The sequence below is a fragment of the Delphinapterus leucas genome, chromosome 12 (genome assembly GCF_059928025.1).
Source record: "Delphinapterus leucas isolate spDelLeu-1000000601 "Yukka" chromosome 12, BTC_Dleu_Yukka2, whole genome shotgun sequence".
NCBI lineage: Eukaryota > Metazoa > Chordata > Mammalia > Artiodactyla > Monodontidae > Delphinapterus > Delphinapterus leucas.
Window position 1 is genome coordinate 30,297,564 of NC_143140.1, and position 22,598 is coordinate 30,320,161.

General features: G+C 42.8%; 1 protein-coding gene across 3 annotated transcripts in view; it reads right to left on the reverse strand.

Annotated features, from left to right (window-relative positions):
- BACH2 (BACH transcriptional regulator 2) overlaps positions 1-22,598 on the reverse strand; it is a 360,814-nt gene that overhangs the window by 139,024 nt on the left and 199,192 nt on the right. Inside the window, exon 3 of one of the 3 annotated variants that reach the window (XM_022552705.3) lies at positions 20,200-20,348. The gene's annotated coding sequence lies outside the window, so the exon portion shown is untranslated. Of the gene's footprint in view, positions 1-12,497; positions 13,761-20,199; positions 21,036-22,598 lie in introns of those variants that run through there. The other 2 variants (XM_089921867.1, XM_022552713.3) reach the window with 2 other exon arrangements.

Sequence of the window (22,598 nt, forward strand, 5' to 3'; positions counted from 1 at the left end):
TGGAAACAGGTCCTCTAGCAGCCACTTTTCCTGTTGCAGGGAGTTTCTGGAAATCTCTCTGCACTTGGTTTATACTTCAAGTGTAAACAAAATCACTTTCCTTATTCTGACTATGTTCTAGAATTCCTCCTGATGTCAGCATTTGTTTGTTTCTCTTCCCCAGTAGTTAAAAAATACTTATTCTGGAAAGGCCCAAAATGCCATCTATATGTACAGAATTAAGTTACTGAGGTTTTTTTTAAACGGGGGTATTGATTTTGAGCTTGAAATTTTGTATGAGATGATACAGAAAATATTTGCTCAAGTGACCATTCCCTAAGACCTACTATTTGTAAGCTCACAGCAGGCATCACCAAATATAGTAGCGATGAATCACAGAGTTCCTGTCCTCAGGGTCCTGTGATGTATAATAAGAGGGATAAGACAAACGTAAGATATTATATGGTAAGACAGTACTAAGGACACTCGAATTTGTCTTGCTTTTTCTTTTTCTCTTTATCCTGCTTAAAAGGCTAGTTTACCTCTCCCAGAGATGCCCTTATTCCCAACTCCGCCTATCAGATAGATTGGCACCCGTTACCTGCTACCTATGTCACAGCTATTTGTGTATGTCGTACACCCTCTGCCTGACGGTGAACTCTGAGGGTGGGGACTGACCTTTTACACAACGCTGCATAGCATGGTGGGCACTGAAAACAGAAACCAGGTGGTGTGGAAAACCAGGGGAGTGGAAGGTTAAAGCTCCAATATCTTCACATTGGCTTATGAAAAAAATATCACGTGCATATTTGCAAATAACACAAAGGTCCAGAGAATTTTCTGGAAAAAAGGAAAAAACTGACTTCTCTTTTAGGGCACCGCAAGCTTCTTTGAAATGGAATTTGTCAGTTGACAAAACTGCAGACAGCAAATGACCTCAGGGGCTGTGCTAAGATTTTAGAAAGACATAAATGTCCTGTGAAAAATCAAGCTGACATCTGTTTTGCAATAAAATTCTTTACATATTTAACACCTGCATTTTCAAGGTGCTTTTGTATAAATCTCTTCTCGCGGGACTGTCGCGGGACAACCCGGGGTGCACACAGGCAGTCTCCTCCCGTCCCTCCCATGGCGGCGCTGAGAAGCAGGGAAATGGGCACGTCCTTTGGCAGCTGCTGGGTCATAGGCTGATCCCAGAACTAAGAGCCACCCTCTTCCCACCAGGTCAATGGCCCCAAAGAAACACTACAGGTAAAAGGTGGCTGGGTGCGATGGGGGAGAAACAGATTGTTCTTTACTTTCCTTGGAAGAGAAAGAATTCAGTTTTCTGACTGAAAAACCAGAAATGACTGGAGGGGTAAAGTTGCAGCCTTCTGCTAAATAAAAAGCTACATCGCTTAGTGGGAGAAAAATCAGGAGAAATGCGTGTTCTAGGGGATGTACTCAGAGAATGCATGGCTTTCATTTTGACTTCTACGTAGCTGAGGAAATTAGCATCACTTCCCTGGAAATTTTATTCAAATTTCCATATGCAGCGATGCTTCCCTGGATTCTCGTTGCAATCATTAAACTGCACTTAGAGTGTGCACCAATTTACATGTCTGGCACTACACATAATACAAAGAGACTTCCTTTCTTCCTCTGATGATTTTCCTTCCTTCATTCTTTCCCTCCCTCCATCGCACAGCTTTTACCGTCACTCCTGCATTTACTGAACTAGACCTGTGAGGACTGCAGGAATACAGAAATACAGATGAAACGAGCCACTGTTCCACCTGCTCAAATAGCAGAGGAGACAGGAGGAAGGCTGAGGGCAGGGATTCTAGCACTCGCCTCATGTTTGCCCAGGACCTTATGCTGGGTCTTAGATAAGGACCTGTTTCCTGAATATTTAGTGGGTGGAGGGATGGATGGATGGATGGATGGATGGATGGATGGATGGATTGATGGATGGCTAGATGGATGAGATGCCTCAATCTGGATGGCAGGGTTCCAATTTCTGAGTCAGTAAAATGGCTGAAACTACCCCCTCACCCCGACCCCTGCCTGTCGCTTTTTCTGTTTCAGCAACCCCCTCACCATGGGAAAGGATGGGACCAAGAAGATCAAGGTGGCACGCTGGGGCTCTTTATTCAGCAGTTTGCTCTGTCTGAGTTAATATGTGGGTGAGGTTCCCCGTGAAGGACACTTTCCCAACTCCAGCCACGTCACAGAGACACTCAGCTGCTGTGTGTCTGGCAAGTTAACGACTATAAGCCCAAGGGAGGGGAGAACGGGAAAATGATAACATTAAAAAAAAATAAATTTAAGCAAATTCAGAAGAAAATGAGAAAGGCCTCCCCCCCGTCCCCTGCAAAGCTACCTAACACCTCTTGTTTTCAGTAACAAAAAATTACTGAAAATAGTACTTTAGAGCTTGTGCTCATCAAAATAATCCTCCCCAGAATGCACAGAGCGAAGTTAGCTGGAGAAAAAGAAGATAAGAGGATTAGGAGAGAAGGAAATAGAGGAGGAAGAAAAAAGAAGAAGCAGAGAAGGTGGTTCGATGGTGAGGTGGCAAGGTGACAGGAGACCGGTGAGTATCAGGCCAGGTCTCTGGGGAAGGTCAGAGAGCACCTGCCAAGGACCTGACCAGCAGAGATGCGTGAGAGAGGACACCTTCTCCCAGTCTCCCCAGGTCCAGAGGGTGAAATTAAGCTGACAAGACCAGCATCTGCTCTGTAGCAGGCAGTGTGCTGGGGACTTTTATATGCAGCATTTTATTTTTGTATGTGACATTTTACTCAGTCGTCCAGCTCACAACTACCCTGCAAGGAAGGCAGTTCTGTCCCTTGTACTGGTGACAACCCTGAGGTCAGAGGTCATCAGTGGTGGAGCAGGGGCTCTGGGCAAGCACCCACCTATGGACAGCACATCGCTTAAGCCTCACGGCAACTCCGTGAAGTGAACACTATTATTTCCATTTTGCATGGCAAGAAATGGAGGCTTCCAAGCTTTGAGGGAGCCACTCACACAGTCACACAGCTAGCAAGAGGCCAGGATGCATGGGAACTGGGGTGTGATCCAGGGCTCCTTCTGTTTCACTGTATGGACTCCTGGGGGAAGAAGCCAGCTCCCTTCCCCCGACCCCATCCCCGCTTTCAACCTGTAACTTGTGGGCAGATGAAGGCTGAGTATCAGACCAACCAGGAACCGCACAGAGACTGGGGCTAATGTCCCATGGTCATCCTGACTGTGACTCTGCATGGAATGGGGACTCTGATCCTTCAAAATAACATGAGGGTTATCTGGTTTGTGCTGCCACGCAGTGCTGCAGTCTTGTCTATAACAGCTCCCAAACATGGCCCTAAAAGATAACGATTCTCATTCTAGTGATGGGGGGTGGAAGGGGGTTAATTGTTCCAGATGGGACCACTGGTTCTATTGTAGGCTAGCGCCGGCTGCAAGAAAATTCTTGTTCTGAGCCCAAATTGCTTTCTCTTGTACCTTCCGGTTCTGCTTTTTCTGGAATAACCAAGTCTTTCATGCATCGAAGTACAGCTACTGTGTGTCTCCTTCTTTTTATCTTCTCCAGGCTCACCTTCCTTAGTTCCTTCAACCACTGCTTTTAAGACATTCTCTCTGATGGCCTCTTCAATGCCGATCCCTGTTCATGGAGTCTATGTACCTCTTCAAATTTACTGTCAAAAATTTGGTTCCTCCAGTATCAGAAGGCAGCCAAGGGTCGTTCAGAGCCATGAGCTGGACCATGGTGCTAGATAGAACATCACAGAGGTGGAGGTCTTCACCCCTTTTTCAGCTGACCTGTTTTTCTCTTCAATGTCTCTAGCCAGTAGTGTTTGGAATGAGGCATTTCAGGATCTCCAAATTCTTGTTTCTAAGGTTATTATTCACAAGCTCTTACAGAGGCAATTTTCTCAGTTTGGAGAGCAGTCAGGCTAGGAGCCTCACCTTTGCTGGGGAGACTGGGAAACTCACCACGTGATCACTCACACACCTGCTGTTCCCTTCCGTGTATCGCTTCTCGGCCTTCAGCCCCTTGGTCAATCCAACCTCCTTCCCTGTAAAAAGCGCACAATATCTCAAGGCTTCCCTGTAACCTCTGACAGGGGAACAAAGAGAAACACCTTTCACAAATCCATGCTATCAAAGGATAGAAGAGAGAACAAAACCTTCAGTAAAGAACACTAAACATCCCACCAGAAAGTCCCAAACAACCCTGAAAAGTGAGAATAAAACTACCGAAAGCTGACAGAGGGTAACAAGCATTATTTCCAACCCACATTTGTCCTTCTAAAAAAGCCAACCAACTACAGAAAAAAACAACAACCCTGGAATGTAGGAAATCTAACATCATTAACATATTTCCTGTCCTCACACAGCTTATAAAAAATGTTTCTGAGCTTTTCCCTGGCTCATTTACAATGATGAGAGGGAGCGAAAAGGAAATGCAACAGATGGGACTACCATCCTCTCTCGCAGCAATTTATCGCCACTTGAGGTAGCTTGGGCGAGATTTCAAACGTCTTTCAGTTGTACCAAGAGTTTATTCCTGCCCAAGAACAATGAAGACGAGGCTCCTTAAAAAAGCTGCAGGTTATAAGCCATGTTTACTACTCTGTATTTTTGTTGTTTCTAAAAGAGATCACCCCAGCCTGCCTCCAACCCTCCCCAAACTGACTCCACAAGGATTTAATCTGGTACTGATTTAGAGCTGACAGGTGGCACATGCATAATTAAAGATGACCTAACACAGAATGTTCTCATTCCTGGCATATTATCAGACACTTAAGCAAAGCAATTATCAGTAGGCAATCTTCTCTGTCAACAGAGATAGAGATGAAACATTTCTTCAATTAAGAGGATTCTGAAAGGATGCTGTACATATATCCGTCTGCAAGTACTTGAAAATCTTTAGGGTTTAATACTAAGTCAGCTCAACAAGCACCTCTGGCCAGTTAAATTGTGTTTTTTTCTCCCCCCCTACTTTTCCTGGAAGGTAACATTTTTTTTTTTGCTTTATTGAAGTAGGAGGGTCACATTTTAAGCATCAGAATCTTCAAAACAAATAATCTGGGGGCATCATCAGAGACCTGATCCAAGCTGACAAGGAAATCTCTGCATTTTCCTGCCATTGCCTTGCTGGGGTTTACAAATATACCAAGCCTTCCTCACAGGTGCAAGGCAAAAAAGGCATAGGGTTTAAATAAAAGTAACTTTAATAAAAAATTTCCTTTAAAGCAGGATTATTCCCTCCCCGTGTTCCACCAGTGTCGGAGGATTTACAGAAGTACTGTCAAGCCTTAAAATTTCATCTTGAATCTAAGTGATTTAAAGGATTTTTTTTTCATTCGAAGAAATAAATATCATTCAGAGGAAGAAGGGTCTTGATCAAATGATGGATTTCCCATTTCAGGCAGAGGAGGGAAGAGGCACTATATTCCCTAATAGAGTACTGTATTTTTTATAAATTATAGTGCATGTACTTTATCTAAATGAATGCATTTTAGCTTTCTTTAGAACAGAAATTACTTTAATGTTATAGCGAGACAAGTGATTTTCTTTTCTTTTTTAAAAGGTGCTTTATACGTTAATGGGTTTTTTGAAGCCCGTGTAAAAACTGGCTTCCCTGAGACAGAGCACTTCACAACGTTTGTGGTGCATATTCGGCCACATTTCACAAGAGGTCTTATTGTTTAAATTCTTATATCCTTATGTCATCTGTGAACAAACGGCTTTATTGTTCATTTGAACGTGTCTTTATAGGATCTCTGGTGGTAGGGCTGATGTTGTTGTTTGCATTTTTTCCCTCATCAAGTCAGAACAAAAGTCCCTTTTTCTGCAGCACTGGGAACTCGGGAACACGGAGCGTGTGGCAGCTGTTTTCAGTTGGAAACACCATAATGATCATGTAAGTGAAGTGCTAACATTAATGGGCTGACTTCTGACAAGTAAATCAAGATCTACGGAAAAGTTTCTTCTACACCGCAGACTTCTAGGTAATGCAACATAGAAGCATTTCATAGGACAATTAAGAATCATCCAGTAAATTTAGATGCTTGCCCTGCTGGGCAACAGGACTCAATGCCTTCCAAGATGAGTTTTCCTTGGAAGATACTCCATTCAGAATATTAGAGGAAAAATACCAGTAGTCTTTGGGGAAAGCATATTCAAGAGGAGAGGTGGTGGTGGTGGTGGGATCATTAATGGGAGATTCAGCAGGACTCAAAGCTCAAGTTCATTATATTTCTCAGAACTAAGAATAGCTTCTGAATGAATACTCACAATTCTCCATAGATCTATTTCTCCTAAGGAGCTCCCCCTTTCTCCCTTTCCAATTTTAATGTTAAAAAAAAAAAACAAAAAAAAAACCGAGAGAATGTAGTCAAACATGGGTAGGTAGGCAGGAACAAAGGAACCTCTACAGACTGTAGGAGCATCTAACCCAGCTCCATTTTAGATGCTGTTAAACACCTTCCATCAGGATTCAACTCAGAAAAACTCAAAAGATGTAGCTTGATAGCATGCTGCATCAAGAAGCCGGGACAAAGAAATATGTCACATGTGTATTATTAGGGCCGATGGCAAAACACATGGGATCTCCCAATCGATGTCATTCATGAAATGAAAATATAAGATATAAGGCGCACACTACCATCAATATAACATAATACAAAGGCAAAAAATTCTAGTAAGTTTATTTAGGGAGAGACTCTCATTTCACATACAAACTAAGGGCCCCAGACTTTTTGTGTCGCTTTGGTAAATAAGGCAATGACTATAAGCACAGTCCTTGTATGCTGCGGATGGCACGTGATACTCAGACATTTTGCATCACACCTCTTACACTTAGTTATCACTTTAGAATCATCAACTAACAGCATTTTTTTAAATGTCATTAAGGTGATGGTACCTAACATAATACAGAAATATCAACCACCTTATTGTGAACCAAGGTTTCTCCTATCCACCCTCAACACTAGTTTCCCAAGTATCTTGGTTTTACTAAGTTTTATGTTTGGGTGAATAAAGTAAGATTGTAACTATGGCTACAAAATAAAGACTAAATTACAATACCCTCGTATGGATCAAGTATTATTTTGGAAAGAATAAAAAGTAAAATCCAAGATATTATTGTCACTGCTATCTGTGTCCCCTGTTTCAGAAAGGTTGCTCAAAATCTGCAGTTTGGAAGCCTTATAGAGACATTCTGCAGAATACCATGTATTCTCCTCCTTAACAGATTATCAGAGACGCTTATCAGGTCTGTTTCACCAAGGACAAAGTGTAACAGGTATTTAAGAAAGTCCAAATGATGCAGTTTCAACTCTCTATCCATTCAGAGAGGACATCTGCTTTCTGGTTAAGAAGTGGCTGTGACTAATCCCGGTGCAGTTGGTATGGCTTTCTCAAGAGCTGGCATTGGAGGTCAAAGTGGACAAAGTGCCCAGAACACCTCCAGTGGCCAAGGAGGCAGGGGTCCAATTGATGCTCTTATTTTCTCCTACTAATATTTCCCCCCAAAAGGAGGCCTCACTTCACTGCTGGGGGGATAAAAGAAAATAGAAGAAGCGAAAAAACAGTTTTTCTCCACAAACGGCACTCTAGGAATCAACTGTTCTTAACTTGGAATTCTTTCAGGAAATGAAATGTTAGGCGCCGGTCAATTTGTTGCCCCTTCGGGATGCAAGGTGATGAGAGGCAAAAAATGTTAGGACAGGATGGGAGAAACGAATGTCCTTATGAAGGCAGGGTGTTGGAAAAGAAACAATGTCACAGAGCGAAGGATGATTACCTCCTCATAATGTATGTAGGACTGTCACCAAAAGAAAATAAGACAAGGGCTAGGTTAGAAATGAACATCTAGTATCACCAGCTACAAATGACAAGAAAGGGAATCCAGCACTAACCTGTTAGTTTATACAAGTCACCTTATATTTATTCCCTTGTGGTCAACTGAAACCTATACCCCAGGAGACACGAGGTGCCTTCACATGTACACATTTGTAACCTCTGAAAACGAATTAACAAAGGAGAATATAAAACCGCCAGGTATAATGGAAACAGGTGATGTCCACCCCTGCAGCCAGCTGTGATGTAATACCTTCCGCGTGGCGCTGACAGCCTTCTCTTCCCTCCTCTCATTCCGACACAATGCCTTCAGGTCTGTCTAAGTAATGTAATTTACTCGAGTGGAATTCCCTTGATACCCTGGTGCAGCACTTGGTGACAGTATCATTTATACTGCACAGTGTCGTGGCCTGACACTCATCCATTGGCCTTCACGCCTCATTCATAGCAGAGTGTGTAATTCCACCTTCCACGGTACCCTTCTGGGGTGTGCGCAGACAAATTTACTCCATTCAGCCCTAATTACAAACCTCGGCTGAAATGCTCTCATTAGATATCTATTTCTCACTCCAGATGTCAATCTTATTGAAAATGCCAATTTTCCTGAGGATTCATCCATTAGCAATAAACTCTAAAGCATTCCATGACTGAATGCATTAAACCGGCAATGAGGACATGCACTTAAAATACATCATTAGAGTAAATCTCCATTGCAAATGCTTTACGTCATTCAACCAAAGGAATAATGAGCCCAGCCCGGCCAGTACCCGCAAACTGCACATGAAGGATAGGTTAAAACTGGCGGTTATGCAGGAAGAAGTAGGCGGTACACCAACGAGATGAATTTCAGAATCTGTGTCATTCCTTAGGAAGGTGTGGTAGGAAATCACAGTCAGGGCCTAATTTATCACCTTCTTTCGCCTATGTTTTTTTTTTGCGGTACGCGGGCCTCTCTCACTGTTGCGGCCTCTCCCGTTGCGGAGCACAGGCTCCGGACGCGCAGGCTCAGCGGCCACAGCTCACTGGCCCAGCCGCTCCGCGGCATGTGGGATCCTCCTGGACCGGGGCACGAACCCGCGTTCCCCGCACTGGCAGGCGGACTCCCAACCACTGCGCCACCAGGGAAGCCCTTGCCTATGATTTTTACAGAAACTTCAGTCTGTGGCAAAGTGCAATAAGACAGGCAAAGATAATAGGGAGTAAGTGTGTTCATGGAGGGGACTAAGGCTGTATCTGCAATGCTAGGAACTTGTTAGTCACCTAGAATGATTTGCTCTGCCTGAAAAGCATTCTTCCACTTCTTTCAACAGGAAAAGAAAAAAAAAAAGGAAAAAACAGCACTGTCTGGATGCACTGAAAGAACCTGGGTACCATTCCAGTGAAAGAAAGGTTCTACTGGTGTAGTTAACCTGAGGAATATCTGCACCCCACCAGACTGACGGGTCTTAACGTGAAAGATCCAGAAAATCCAACGATGATGTTAACATACACATTACAACTCAGAGATTGTATCTGTGATTGGGATGGTAGGACAGACCATGAAAAGTAAAATTTGGAGAGAAAAAATTTTAAACTAGCAAAATACATCCATTGATAAAAGCAAGCCATCACTGCTTTATACCTGCACCATGTTTTAATTCCTTAGCTTATTGGTCTCATTGATCACTTCTGGCCAGGTCCCAAGTGAGGCCAAGTCAGGGTACAGTCATAATTTCTTTACTAATTTGATAAATGAAGAAACTGCATCCCAGGAAGGTCACGGAGGAGGCTGAAGAGTCTGATGTGACCTCCTGAGCATCTAATACTAAAGGTTAACCAAAAAAGTGATACCTACGATGATGACCATATTATGGAACATACAATGTATTTATTTAATGGAAAACTTTGGTGGGCAGAAAAAGACTCCTAGAAGGGCAGGTGTACATTACATTAAACAAAATAATTTGCAAAAAAGAATAAAAAGGAGAAGAAACAGTAATTGTTTTCTTCTTGTGAGCATCTGGTTATCTATAGGATCGATCAGATGTGATAACAGATGTGATATCGTCTATAGGGAATTAGACCACCATGGAAGCTAATTGCTCCTCAAGTTCTGCCCATTCCCACCTGAAATATTTAAAACCTTCCTTGATTATAACATTAGCGCTCTCTCTTCCATGATGTACATCAGCAGGTATTACAATTAACATGCACAGATGTCAGAACTGAAATATCCACGTTTAAATAAAAAACAGTGGAAAGGTAAAAATAACTGATTATGCACAAGACAGCGCTCACCTTCAGAGGAGAGAGAGGCTTCCATGGTGCTAATTTAATGGCAAAATAAAAAACTGAGCCCCTGGAGAGCATCAGCAGATGAGGAAGAGCCACACTACTTGCGAAATGACCTGTAGCCTTCTGGTTGAGAAACGATGAACAAGAGGCTGACCTCGTGTCCATTTAATTCCAAAATCTGTACTCCGAGCAGAGCGGGGAACCCCACAAATGCCCTGAAATTCTCCACCACATTTGTATGATGCAACAGCACGAACAAGCATCACCATCAACCTTTTACTGAAGGCTCGCCTTGTGCTTCACGTACGTGATCTTACTGACTCCCCACCAGCACCCTATGAGGTAGGCACTACCCCTGCTGCAGTTTTTAATGAAAGACATCCAGGCCTAGGAGAGGTTCCATAACTAGATCAAGGTCAACAGGTAGCTAAGCCAAGATTTGAGGCTGGGTCCTCCTTCTCCCAAAGCTCTTGTCTCACTTTAACTACCCTGCCTCACCATCTGCTGAGGTTGGAGACACCAGTGGGGAATGTGATCTGCAGTCATCAGTTTCCAGAAGCTTCTGGAATGACTGCTCTCTTGACTCATCTTATTTCCCAAATGACATCAAACTGCAAGGTTTTAGCACGCTTGTAGACATTCTCGTTCTTTGGAAATGTCACAGCCACTCAGCCAGTAGAACAGGGACAGCACCATCGCTGGGATCACGGAGGTGCAAATTTCCCTGTGAACACCAACACCACCTCTCTTTGGTGTTTCTTGTAGCCACAAACCGACACGTTACCACTTACTGTGGTTGCAGGAGACTCGGCCGTCAGATGAAGGGAGTTTTTACTTGGTTAACTGCCCCTCCGACGTCTGTGTCCACAGCAGGCCTTTCCCTGCCGCTGTCCACCCCCCACCCCATCCCTACGCGAACAAAAGGGTTCCCATCTCTCTGCAGCACTGCTAAGAAATCCCTCCCTTGCTGTTCTATGAGTCGACAAGACACAACTTTCTAACAATGAGCCAAGAAGATGGATGCTGTAAGACAGCATTTCAAACAAGGCAATTACTCTTCAACAAAAGATTCAAGGATCCCATCACTATTTCTTGCGACACACCTTGTTTATGTATGAGTTGTGCCTTTCTTCCTTCAGAAGGGGAAAATGCTGATAAACTATCGCAGGTAGACACACAGCGCCCAAACCTGGCTGCCTTGCTGCTGCTGAAACGGAGACACATTTATTTCCCCAATGCACCACTTACCAGACAGATGCAAAGATGTGGGCAAACCAGTCATCAGAATTAACAGAGTGATTGTGCTTGCACTACACATTCTGATTTGTATGAATCTTATTTTTAGCCATGCATAAAGGGCAATAAATGGAAAATCTTATTCTAACCGCTACTCTTTCTGGGCCACCCACGCTGCTCCACCTACTGTACAAGTCCACAAATGTGAAAAACACACACACACACACACACACACACACACACACAAAACCCAAGCCAGGGTTCGTCCTAACAAGGGATGCAAAGCAGCTAAAATGTGTGACATTTTTTCCAGTTAGTGTTTGTACTTTCATCCTTTTTCTGTATCAGGACTTTCAGGGAAAAAAAACAACGTTGACTTATCTCTGGGCATTTTCAAAGACTCCACCGTGGTGAGCAGGCAGCGCAGTGGCATGTGCGATCCACCAGGCACCGCCACCGCCCTGTTGTGAGCCGCCTGTCAACCGGCTTCTAGCAAAGAAACGCACCCCAAACACATTTCTGTAAATTCGGGCAGATGATACCTACAACGTTTCGTTTTGCAACAAGCTCGGTGTTTTAAAAGTTCCTCTAATGAACAAAAGTGACATCAGAAACGTCAACATCTGTAGAACAGAGCAGGCTGTCAAGAATGATTTTGCCAAAGTTAGGGCAATAGCGCTTGTCCTAAATCTGCTCTCAGGGTGCCGTGGGGCCAACGCTCTCCAAGGCACAACACCCCCTTGCTGTCTTCCCTTCCCTTCTCTGCATTTTCATCTCTGTCTGTTCCATCCAGTCACTCCCCAAGCCCGCAGCTCACCAAGCACGAACGCATACACGCTCTCCCTGCCAAGCGGAGCCGCTGCTGTTGAGAAACACCCACCTTGAGAGCAAATTAAAAAAAAAATTGAGGAAGAGGATGTTTTCTGGGGGCATAGACAGGATAGAGATGAGAGTCTGTTTTTTATTATCATCTCTTTAGACTTTTCATGAAAAGTTAAGTCATTAAGGTCCCTGGGTACCAATCCGAATGCATGTTCCTCTGAGCCCTCTGCAAAGCACAGCAGCAAACACACGCAGGTAAGGATTAATATTTAAAAGTCAGTTCCACCAAATAATGAAGACACGAAAAGAGTCAACGCTGAGAAAGGCATCTTTACCTGTGTGCTTGCTCATTATCCAGAAACTAGAGGATATGCTGTCATCCCCGGTAGCTACACGCCCTGCAGAGCTCACACCTCCTTCTGAAGAGTAGCGCTGATGAGATGGATCAGAGTCCACTAGCGTCAGAACCTCTGACTAGTGTTGTAAAAACACGGGTAATTAAGTGTTACGAAAAAGTGGGTCATCCACGACTGAGGTAGAGCCACACCTCCCCACGCTAGACTCCAAATGACTGTGCTGTGATAGGGTGGGAGGGGTCTGAACACAGCGAAAGCAAAACTTTTATGTGGTGAGGAGTGTTTTAGTTTTCACTGGTTTAGGTTAGAGAAAGTTAATCTCTATGTCAACTGCAAACCAACTAAACTTCTTAGTGAGTTTTTGAAGTTTTACAACAAATGCTGGCTGTTCGTGTCACGGGAAATTCAGAGTCAGTGTCACAAACAGTCCAAGGGACAGTCTTAGGTTTCTGTGACAGGCCCGTCGCGACGAGTGAACGCCGTGACTCAGGGAAGCAAGGAGGTCAAACCAAAACTGAAGGCAAGGAACCGAGTTCTCACTATCCACATGAGCATCTCCGTCTCCAAGGGAGGATCCAAGCACTGCAGACCACTTCCCACACCAGTACCCAATCCGGGCATTCGATACAATTGCGGGCATTTACCAAAGCATCTTTCGATTACTGTCTGAACAAGGTAAGATATATACCTGGACTGAGCACATTCGTTCATCTGTCACTCAAGAGCTACAGAAATTTTAATTCAAATCAGTAACACCACTGTGTCCCTATTATATACAAGGACACAAAGGATGAGAAGGGATGCAGAGGGAAGAACTTAGAAGGACCTGCTTTTAAAGAACCTAAGTCTTGTACAGAGGATGCTAAGACCTCGCCACACCCAATGCCTAATATGGATCATTCTTAAAACACAAAATCTCTTCTAGCAGCTGTTTACTAAACACTTTCTATTCTACTGACGTGAGGTTTGTGGGTGGCATTCCTTCAACCTTTCTCAGATGACTCCTTTAACAATCCCCTTAATTTTAATCTGGGTTTTCTTTCAGTGTTCAAAGCCCTTCCTAATTTTGGCTAAGAGTCAGGATTCATCCCGATCCAAAGTCGAGCTCTCTCCAAAGGGAAGCACAGAGATATGCAGCACAACCCACGCCATAGCCCGAACACCATACCAGACGAATCTGAAGGGAAGCTTCTTTGAAGGGGGATAAAGCATGAAGAGTTGAAGGAAAACTCTCTGGTTCATAGCACAGGAAGGGCTATATCTGAACGTAAAATTGGAATTTTACTGGAGTCCACACTGTTTGGAGTATGGTTGGGGGATGGGGAGAATTTGGGTAATCAACCTTTCCCCACTTCTGCCAAACTGTCTTAGAGTGTATCAGCTGTGAATTTTTAAATACCTAGAGCACAATCAGTTGATCTAACACTAAAACCATCTTGGTCCTCATTAAATCTTTCTTTTATGATTCCAGAGGCCCACTAGGATCTCGCAGGGCCACTCAAAAATCATTTTTATTGACAGAATACAGAAATGAAAAAAACCCCAGTTAATAGTGATTTTCACTCCATAAAGACACTGGTGAGTCTACAGAGGTATCTGTCCATGCAAGAGTTGATGACTGTAATTTGAAGGGAGAAAAACAAACGACTAGGCCATCACTGTCCTAGAAAATGATATCAAAGGCATCATTCCTGAACTCCAGCAATTTGTGGGATGTCAGCAGGCCAGAGTACTGCTTGTAAATTGGGAATTAGTTGACAAAATGAAAAAAGTCTGGAAAAATACACAAAAGTAGGAGTTAACAGGTAGGTTGTATCTGGGTAGCTGGATGAAAGGTAACTTATTTTCTTTATCCTCTTCTGTTATTTTATAAATTTTGTACAATAAACATGTATTACTTTTATAATCAGGAAAATAAATCTACTTCTGTTTTGATAAAAGGAAACAATTCTCTGATTCTGATCTTTCTAGTCACTAAGGACATTTAATACATTGGATCTAGTATAGTAATCTGGGCTGGTGACAAAGCAGACATGAAATACAGGGAAAATCTGCTAGAAACAATAGATTATAGCTTCTAGTTAAACATGACAAGGACGCTTAAGAATCCTGCTACACTACAGAGCTTTGCAAATACTTTTCTTCCTCACCATGACCATGGTCTGGGCACTCTCCAGCTGTACCAGAGCTTCACCCGCCAGGGGCCTCACAGTGATCAGCATAACAGGGGTGTCCTTGGAAGAGGGTAGCTATCCCTTGGGTTAAATTACGGCTCAGAGAGAGAGTTGTCACTTCCTTAGTACAGGCACATCCAAAAAAGAGCACACAAATAATTTCGAAAAAGCAACAGATTGGAAATTAATTGGAATAAGGTGACAAACTATTCGTACTACAACTGACATCACTTGGTGACCAGCTCTGTCATATGCATGGCTGAGTTTATTTGGAGATTTGCAGGGAATAATACCTTTTGAAATTTGGACCTGTATATTACTATGCTGGTCACATCACCCCTCTCTGTACCATGAGTGTATATGCAGAGAATGAAAATTAATTTTGATGATGCCTTCAGCAGAACACAATTGTGAAACAATATGTTATAAGTAATCACGTACATTCTTTAAAAAAAAAACAGAATGGCTTCAAAAGTATGCCAATGGTTCCCCAATGACAATAAGAACTAAATATATATGTTCATGAAATTATTTTATTACCAATCTTATCGTTAACATCACAACTTTTAGAGCGCTTCCAAACATAATAAACAGAATAAATGTAAACAGAATATCTGAGATTTAAACTCTGGCACTGGAAAGGTGGTAAAAGCCAAAACTTGCACGGTTTCTCAAGAATAAAAATGAACTTTATATTTTTCTATTCTAAGTCAACATTTTTAGATTATTATTAAGACACAAAAATAGGGACAATAAAACCTCAGTTGATTAGACTATTTGAAGACAAGATGAGTTTTTGGTTTGTTTCAGTTTTTTTGGTGAATTGACAGACAGAAAATGCTTTTTGTTGAAAACGTTTCCAAAGCAGTTTCTTTTCCTAATTATAAAGGATTTAACCATTCTCAGTGATTCAGCAGGTCAGTGTCACCAGCTACAAATATCCTCCAGGGTATATTCTCTACCTTTACTAAACCAAAGCTACCTTGTTTTCTGAATCTTTATCACTGAAAAAGGGAAGTGGGATGTGAGCGGTAGGGTGGGGTATGGGAGGGGGTGGGTAGGAAGTATGAAGGCTAGTTAATTCAGGGTTCTGGTTACTTGGGTCCCAGGTAGCTGAGCCATCGCTAAATACGAATTCAGTGCCTGTAACCAGGCACATCTGATTCTTGGGGCCATGAGAGCTGACCAGGAGAGCCCCCGAGGGTCGGTCTTTGTTGGTTTTCTCTACCTCATGTCTTTTCCTCTGGGTGACTGTTGCGGGGAATCTGTGTCAGGGTGTCCCTCCAAAAATCATGGTCTCCAAACTCCTGGGGCCGAATTTGTTTTGATGAGAGTCTATATCCATGTCGTTTCAACTCATGCTTAGGGTGCCGGTAGCTACGTGTGATATCAAAGATGAATAAGCACCTACTTCTCCTCTCTGTTAGACCTTGCTCACCTGGATTTTCTTTTCTATAAAAACCTTTAATTCCAGTTTTTTGATATTTTAGCAGCTCCCTATGGCAACTGACTGCAAAACCTTTGCTGCTACGCCCTGTTGTCCATCACCTAAGTGAAAAGCATGGAGAGTTTATTTCTAAGCAGGTCTGGGAAGTCGGGGGTGGGAATGAGCAACTGATTTATATGTATTGTACTTCAACTTTGATGACTTTATTTCGCTGCTTTTTTGGTTATACCTTTTCCTTGAGCCAAGCGCATACATACGCATGTATGTATGTACGTATATGTATACAGTATGTATGTATGTATATGTATATAATGCACACACATGCACGTTCACATATCTAAGTGATTCTGATGTCTTAAGGAGGAAGTGGGATAATTTAGGACAGAGGTTTTTGAGCTCTTTGAAACTATGGATCCTTATGCACCGCTCTTCAGGAATTACAATCCCTGGTCAGACCTAAGGGCAGGGCCTGAAAGGAGTAAAGTAGAATAGTAAAGTAGTAAAGTAAAGGAGACCTGAGGGAAACATGGCTACTAGCCCCGTGAGAATTCACTGATCAGAATCTGCAAGGCCAGCTTTCTAGAAACCTAGAATAAGAAGCAAAATCCCGCCCCCCCCCACCCAATAGGACCCAAATGGACTTAGTGGGTTCAATCCTGCATGTTTCTCACAGGCCTGCAGGTCACTCATACAATTGTTTTGTGATTTATGGGTACCATAATGCCCAACATTACAGAGATTTGGTGATGGGGGATGAACTGTATTTCATTGGGAGAATGTCAAACAGGCATTATAATTAGAAGCCCTGTTGCAGGAGAACTATTTGCTACTAATTTTCTTTCCAAGTTTCCATTTTCTACTAGGCTTCAGTCTGTGGCAAGTCTATATCCCCTGGTTCCTGCTTCCACATCCGCCTCCACTGCTAAGACCTGTCACCTGCCGCCACTAGGCACGCATCCCGGGGCGCAGTACACGGACACAATTCACATGAACTGCAGCAGCCCCATGACAGGAGCACAGGGGGGTACACGTCCCCTCCATCACAGTGAAGCAGCTTTCCTGCGTGTGTAAATGGCATTTTGAAAGAGATGGTGGTCACTGATGGCAAATTTCCCTAGTGGTTTCTGACAAATATGTCCTTGTCCCGGTAGGAAACCTATTCCTAAGACTTAAGTCTAACATTCTAACATTCTGCAGGTCCCTTACATTTGCCCAAAGAGGGCCAGGGTAGTGTCAGGGCTGATGGAGGTGTGAGGGACACAGCCATCTGTGCTTCTTCTGTCCTCCCAAACTATAGCATCCCTGTCAAGCACTACTTAATATTCTGCCCAGAATTCTTAGAAGGAAAGTAAGCTCTGGTATTCAGGGGGGGTTTTGTGTGTGTGGTAAAATACATATAACATTTACCACGTAAATCATTTTTAAGAGTACAGGTCAGTTGCATTAAGTACATTCACATTATTGTGTAACCATCACCACCATCCATCTCCAGAAATTTTCCATCTTCCCAAAGTGAAACTCTGTACCCATTAAATACTAACTTCCCTTTCCCCTTTATTCCCAGCGCCTGGCAACCACCCTTCTAAATACTTTCTGACTATGACTTTGACTAGTCTAGGTACCTCATATAAGTGGGATCATATAATATTTGTCATTTTGTGTCTGGCTTATTTCACTTGGTATCTCCATGTTTCATCCATGTTGGAGCATGTGTCAGAATTTCATATTTTTAAGACTGAATAATATTCCATTGTATGTATATACCACATGTTCTTTATTCATTCACTGCTGATAGAAACTTGAGTTGCTTCCACCTTTGGGCTATTGTGACTAATGCTGTATGAACATGAGTGTACAAACACCTGCTCAAGACCCTGCTTTCACTTCTTTTATACCCAGAAGTGGAACTGCTGGATCATATGGTCGTTCTGTGTTTAAATTTTTGAGGAATCATCATACCGTTTGGTATTCCGTTTTTTTAAATTAATAAACTTAATGTTTCAGTGCAGTTTCAGGTTGACTGCAAAACTGCAGGGAAAGCACCGTGGGGTCCCACATACCCCTCGCCTCCACATGCATGATATTTTTATAGAGATGCGCTAGGCACTTGGTGCCTTGAGTGTTTCACCCAAGGCTGCAGGGAGAGCTTCAGGCAGGTGGCGCCAGGGCCGGCAGGAGTCTGCAGCTCCAAGTTGCCTGAGGTGTCACAGCAGCCTTCTTTCTACCCGTACTGGCTCGTAGTTATTAAACTGACTGACATCAAAGGTCATCTATCAGGAGAACCTGCAGTGTAAACGTGGACACTCACAGACGCCAAAGCAGGAAAGCAGGGGGAAGATGAAGGAGCCTTCGATCCAACCCATTTCTTTTACTTCTTGGTGAAGATGCTTCATAAACTGAAACTTCCCAGAATGCTGTGCAGAATAGCCAATTAGCGCTTGAAGGAGATGTTACAGTTGGTAAAGGGTAGATAGGTGATAATAGGTAATTACAACGCTCACAACTCTGTCAGCCCTAATACCAACCCTGTTATGAGTCCTTTGGGCAGCTCTCAGAAGACAGCTCCGGATTAATTCCTTTTAGAACTCTTTCATCACCTCTTGCTTTTTGGGTCTTATTTGTCTGATGTTGTGATTTTTATTTTAAACACATGTACTTAAATCTATCTCTGGGATTTTGGGCTCTGTTAACGTTTAGGCAATAGGTAATGCTCCTTCATTACATATCTGCTTGGGAGTTGTTTTATTAAAGGTGATTATTCTCAACTTCAGAGAGTTATAATAAAAGAACTGTAAGCCCTTAGTGCTACTTTGAATGATAACATTTACCACATTGAAGTATAATGTTATAAATCACAATGCTTAACCACAGATTCAAAATGCCCAGAAATTTCTCAAACATTTCCTGGACAGCATCACTCATACTATTTTTACACTCACATTGACTCAATGAAACAAAGGAAAACATGTTGTGTGAAACTCCTACATTGAAAGCTTAGAAATATACGAAATGCATATAGGTTCACAGGCATATCTGTACATTTGCATGTACACTCCCATATACCCTAGTGTGCATTTGTTGAGCCAAACTCTTCTACTTTATTCTATTAACATGGAATCAATTGTTCTTGTCCTCGGCAGAGAGGTGACCGGCTTGTTCCAAAGCTAACACAGTAACATGCTGATCTTCCAAATATGTCAGTCCTAAGAACTTAAAACCCCACAAAACCCTGGACTTGCTGGCTTGGATTGTTTATTAGAGGTGCACCTTCCTTCCCATATGTGATTTGTAAAACAAGTCACATTTAAGTGTATGAGAGGAAGGGTCACACTGGGATGATTCACTTTGAAAGGGAGCAATATATTTCCCAGTCTAGGGGGAAAAGGATTTTCTCTTTTGAGTGTATCTAAAAGCATGATGAGGACACCTGCAAAAGGACTGTAGTTGTCATTTTAGCCTGTTAACGGCACTGTTAGTCAACCCTGTTGAAAGCCAAGGGCAAAGAGTGGCTGGTACTCGCGCCTCTGGAGTCGAGCTGGCACAGAATAATGACATCTACTTGGCTGGACTTTCAAAGATGACAGTGCTGAGAAGACCTTAACATTCTCTCTTCTGAGAGATGAGTCCATGTATTAAGTAAAGCACCACTATCTTAATTTAGTGAAGTTTCATACACTTTTCTACCTTTTCTAATCATTCCTCCTTTCAGTCACACTTGAGTTAAAGCAGTGATTCTCAAAGTGAGGTTCCTGGACCAGCTGCATCGGCATTGCCAGGACACTTGTTAGAAAAGCCAATTTCCAGACCTACCCCCCAACCCCACGTCTCCTGAATCCGGTAGTCTGGGCACGAGGCCCAGCACGCTGGACTTTAACAAGCCCTCCAGGTGACTCTGAAGCAAGCTTATGTGTAAGATCCACTGAGTTAGGGAACCACCAATATGCAGATTCTAACCCCGCTCCCTTCCTCAATTATAATTCTCAAGACATCTTGTTATTATCATCTCAGAAAATTCTTAGCCTTCTTTGGTTGGAGGAAAGAAACCTTAGTCAAAACTTACATGTAATTTTTCCAGGTCCCGTGCTGGCTTCAAGTCTTAGGATGCAGGGAACTGGGCAAAGGGAGAGAAGAGAAGGCTACGGCAATCCATTCAGACATGGACCCCAAAGCTCTGTGGGGCAACCTTGTGACAGGTCAGCGAGTGTCCACCTGATTGGGGAAGAAGACAGTCCATTAGCAGAGGAAACCTTGCATGTTAACGTCATCCCCTTTCCCCTGCTATCCCGCTTATACCCCATCCCTTCCCCGGCTTCCATAACCTCTAACTTACTGTGCGCCTCTGGACCGGTCCACCTAAACAGAATACGATAAAATAATCCAGGTATCAATGCTGGGGCTCACCCCAGGGGGAAGCACAGCCCTCACCGGGTGCTCTCCTGAACCCCAAGGCAGCTTGGACATAGGTCAGAGTCCAATCAGTTATCTCTCTATTTCATCTCATGAATGTTTTCTTTCAACAAATCACAACACCTTGATTCAAAAGACACACGTGCGGGACTTCCCTGGTGGCGCAGTGGTTAAGAATCTGCCTGCCAATGCAGGAGACACGGGTCTGAGCCCTCGTCCGGGAAGATCCCACATGCCGTGGAGCAACTAAGCCCATGCACCACAACTACTGAGCCCGTGTGCCACAACTACTGAAGCCCACGTGCCCTAGAGCCCGAGCGCTGCAACTACCGAGCCCACGCACTGCAACTACTGAAGCCCGTGCACCTAGAGTCCGTGCTCTGCAACAATAGAAGCCACCACGATGAGAAGCCTGTGCACCACAACGAAGAGTAGCCCCCTCTCACCACAACTAGAGAAAGCCCCCCGTGCATCAACGAAGACCCAACACTGCCAAATAAATAAATTTATATATTAAAAAAAAACCATGGTTGTATTAATAAGAAGATACAGGAAGCAAATGATAAATTTGAGAATTCTGATTGAAATGAGATGATTCTCTGATGCCTTGAACATGTTTTTAAAAAAATTAATAGTACTTATTTTTTCCTGAGGATAAATTAATCCATGCTTATTACAGAACATCTAAAAAATTTACCGAAAAGAATAAAGAAAAAATAAACATCAACTGTAACCTTGACACTGATAAATCATTCATGATATTTTGTTGTATAGGTCCACGACCCCTTAAATGAAACTCCTGGGCCAGATACACTTCAGAGTTCAGAACTGCTTGGATATTAAAGAGTATTACAATGCTAAACTACCATTTATTACATGATGTCCCATTGGAATCTGGAGCAGCACTCCATAATCAAACCTATTAAAAATCTCTGCAGCAAAATAGATGCATATTCTTATTTAGTCAGATAAAATAGAGCCTCACATTAGTTCAGGTCAGATTTTTCTACCAAAGAAGTCACCAAGAGACCTTTGTGATTTTTGAACCAAAAGGATTCAGAATTGGGGATAAGGGATTGTGGATCAGTATTCTTTTCAGATACACAAAAACAGTCAGAGTTTTGTTTCTACTTTTTAATTCAATATTTTATGAATGTGAGCATTTTCCCAAATTATTAAAAATTCTTCAGAAACATGCTTTTCAATGCCTATGTAATATTACACCCTGTAGAAAAGGGTTTTGTTTATTTCATTATTTCTCTCATTTTTGGAATTACATATTGTTTCCTTTTTTTTTTTGTTATTGCAAATAACACTTTGAAAGACATATCTGAATATCAGATTGTTTGAATTTCTGAGTATTTTCCTAGGTAGATTCCTAGAAAAGGAATTACGGGGTCAAATGAGCTTTAAGGGTCTTGATGACTTTTCAGAAAAGCTGTACCAATTTACACTCCTGCCACAGCATGAGTGTTTGGTTAATTTATTTAACTACCCACTTTATCGTAGACACAGAAAAAATACACTTGCCCATCACACATCTTAACAAAGTTCTAATCAGGGACAACCAAACCTAGATTGTATTTTTGTTCTTCTTACGCAGAAGACAGTGAAGAGCTCACTGTTTTCACATAAAAGAGAAACGGGAATAAGGTAAGTTTACCATCAAGTTGCCCTCATTAGGCCAGACTGAGTCAGATCTGGGCAAGGGAGGAGTTGCCCCTTGTCCGTAGGGTCCTCACTTGGAAAAGGGTGAGGGAGAGTATGGAAGTAATCCGCACATCATCATGAGAAGAGAAACAATCATTTTTATTTGTGCGCTGATAAATTCTGCTTCTGGAAGACTGAGGCCTTGTGTTTCCCTTCCATTTGGTGTTTTCCTATTTTTTGGACATTAGGCTGCTCCTCAGCATGGCCATCAGAGAGCAGAAAGAGATGTGAAGACCAAATCAGACAAGCCCATAATAATGGCTAACCCTCCCGAGTGCTTATTACGATGTGTCGACGCTGGTGCCGGGTGCCCTGCATGCATTATCTCATGTAATGCTGAGT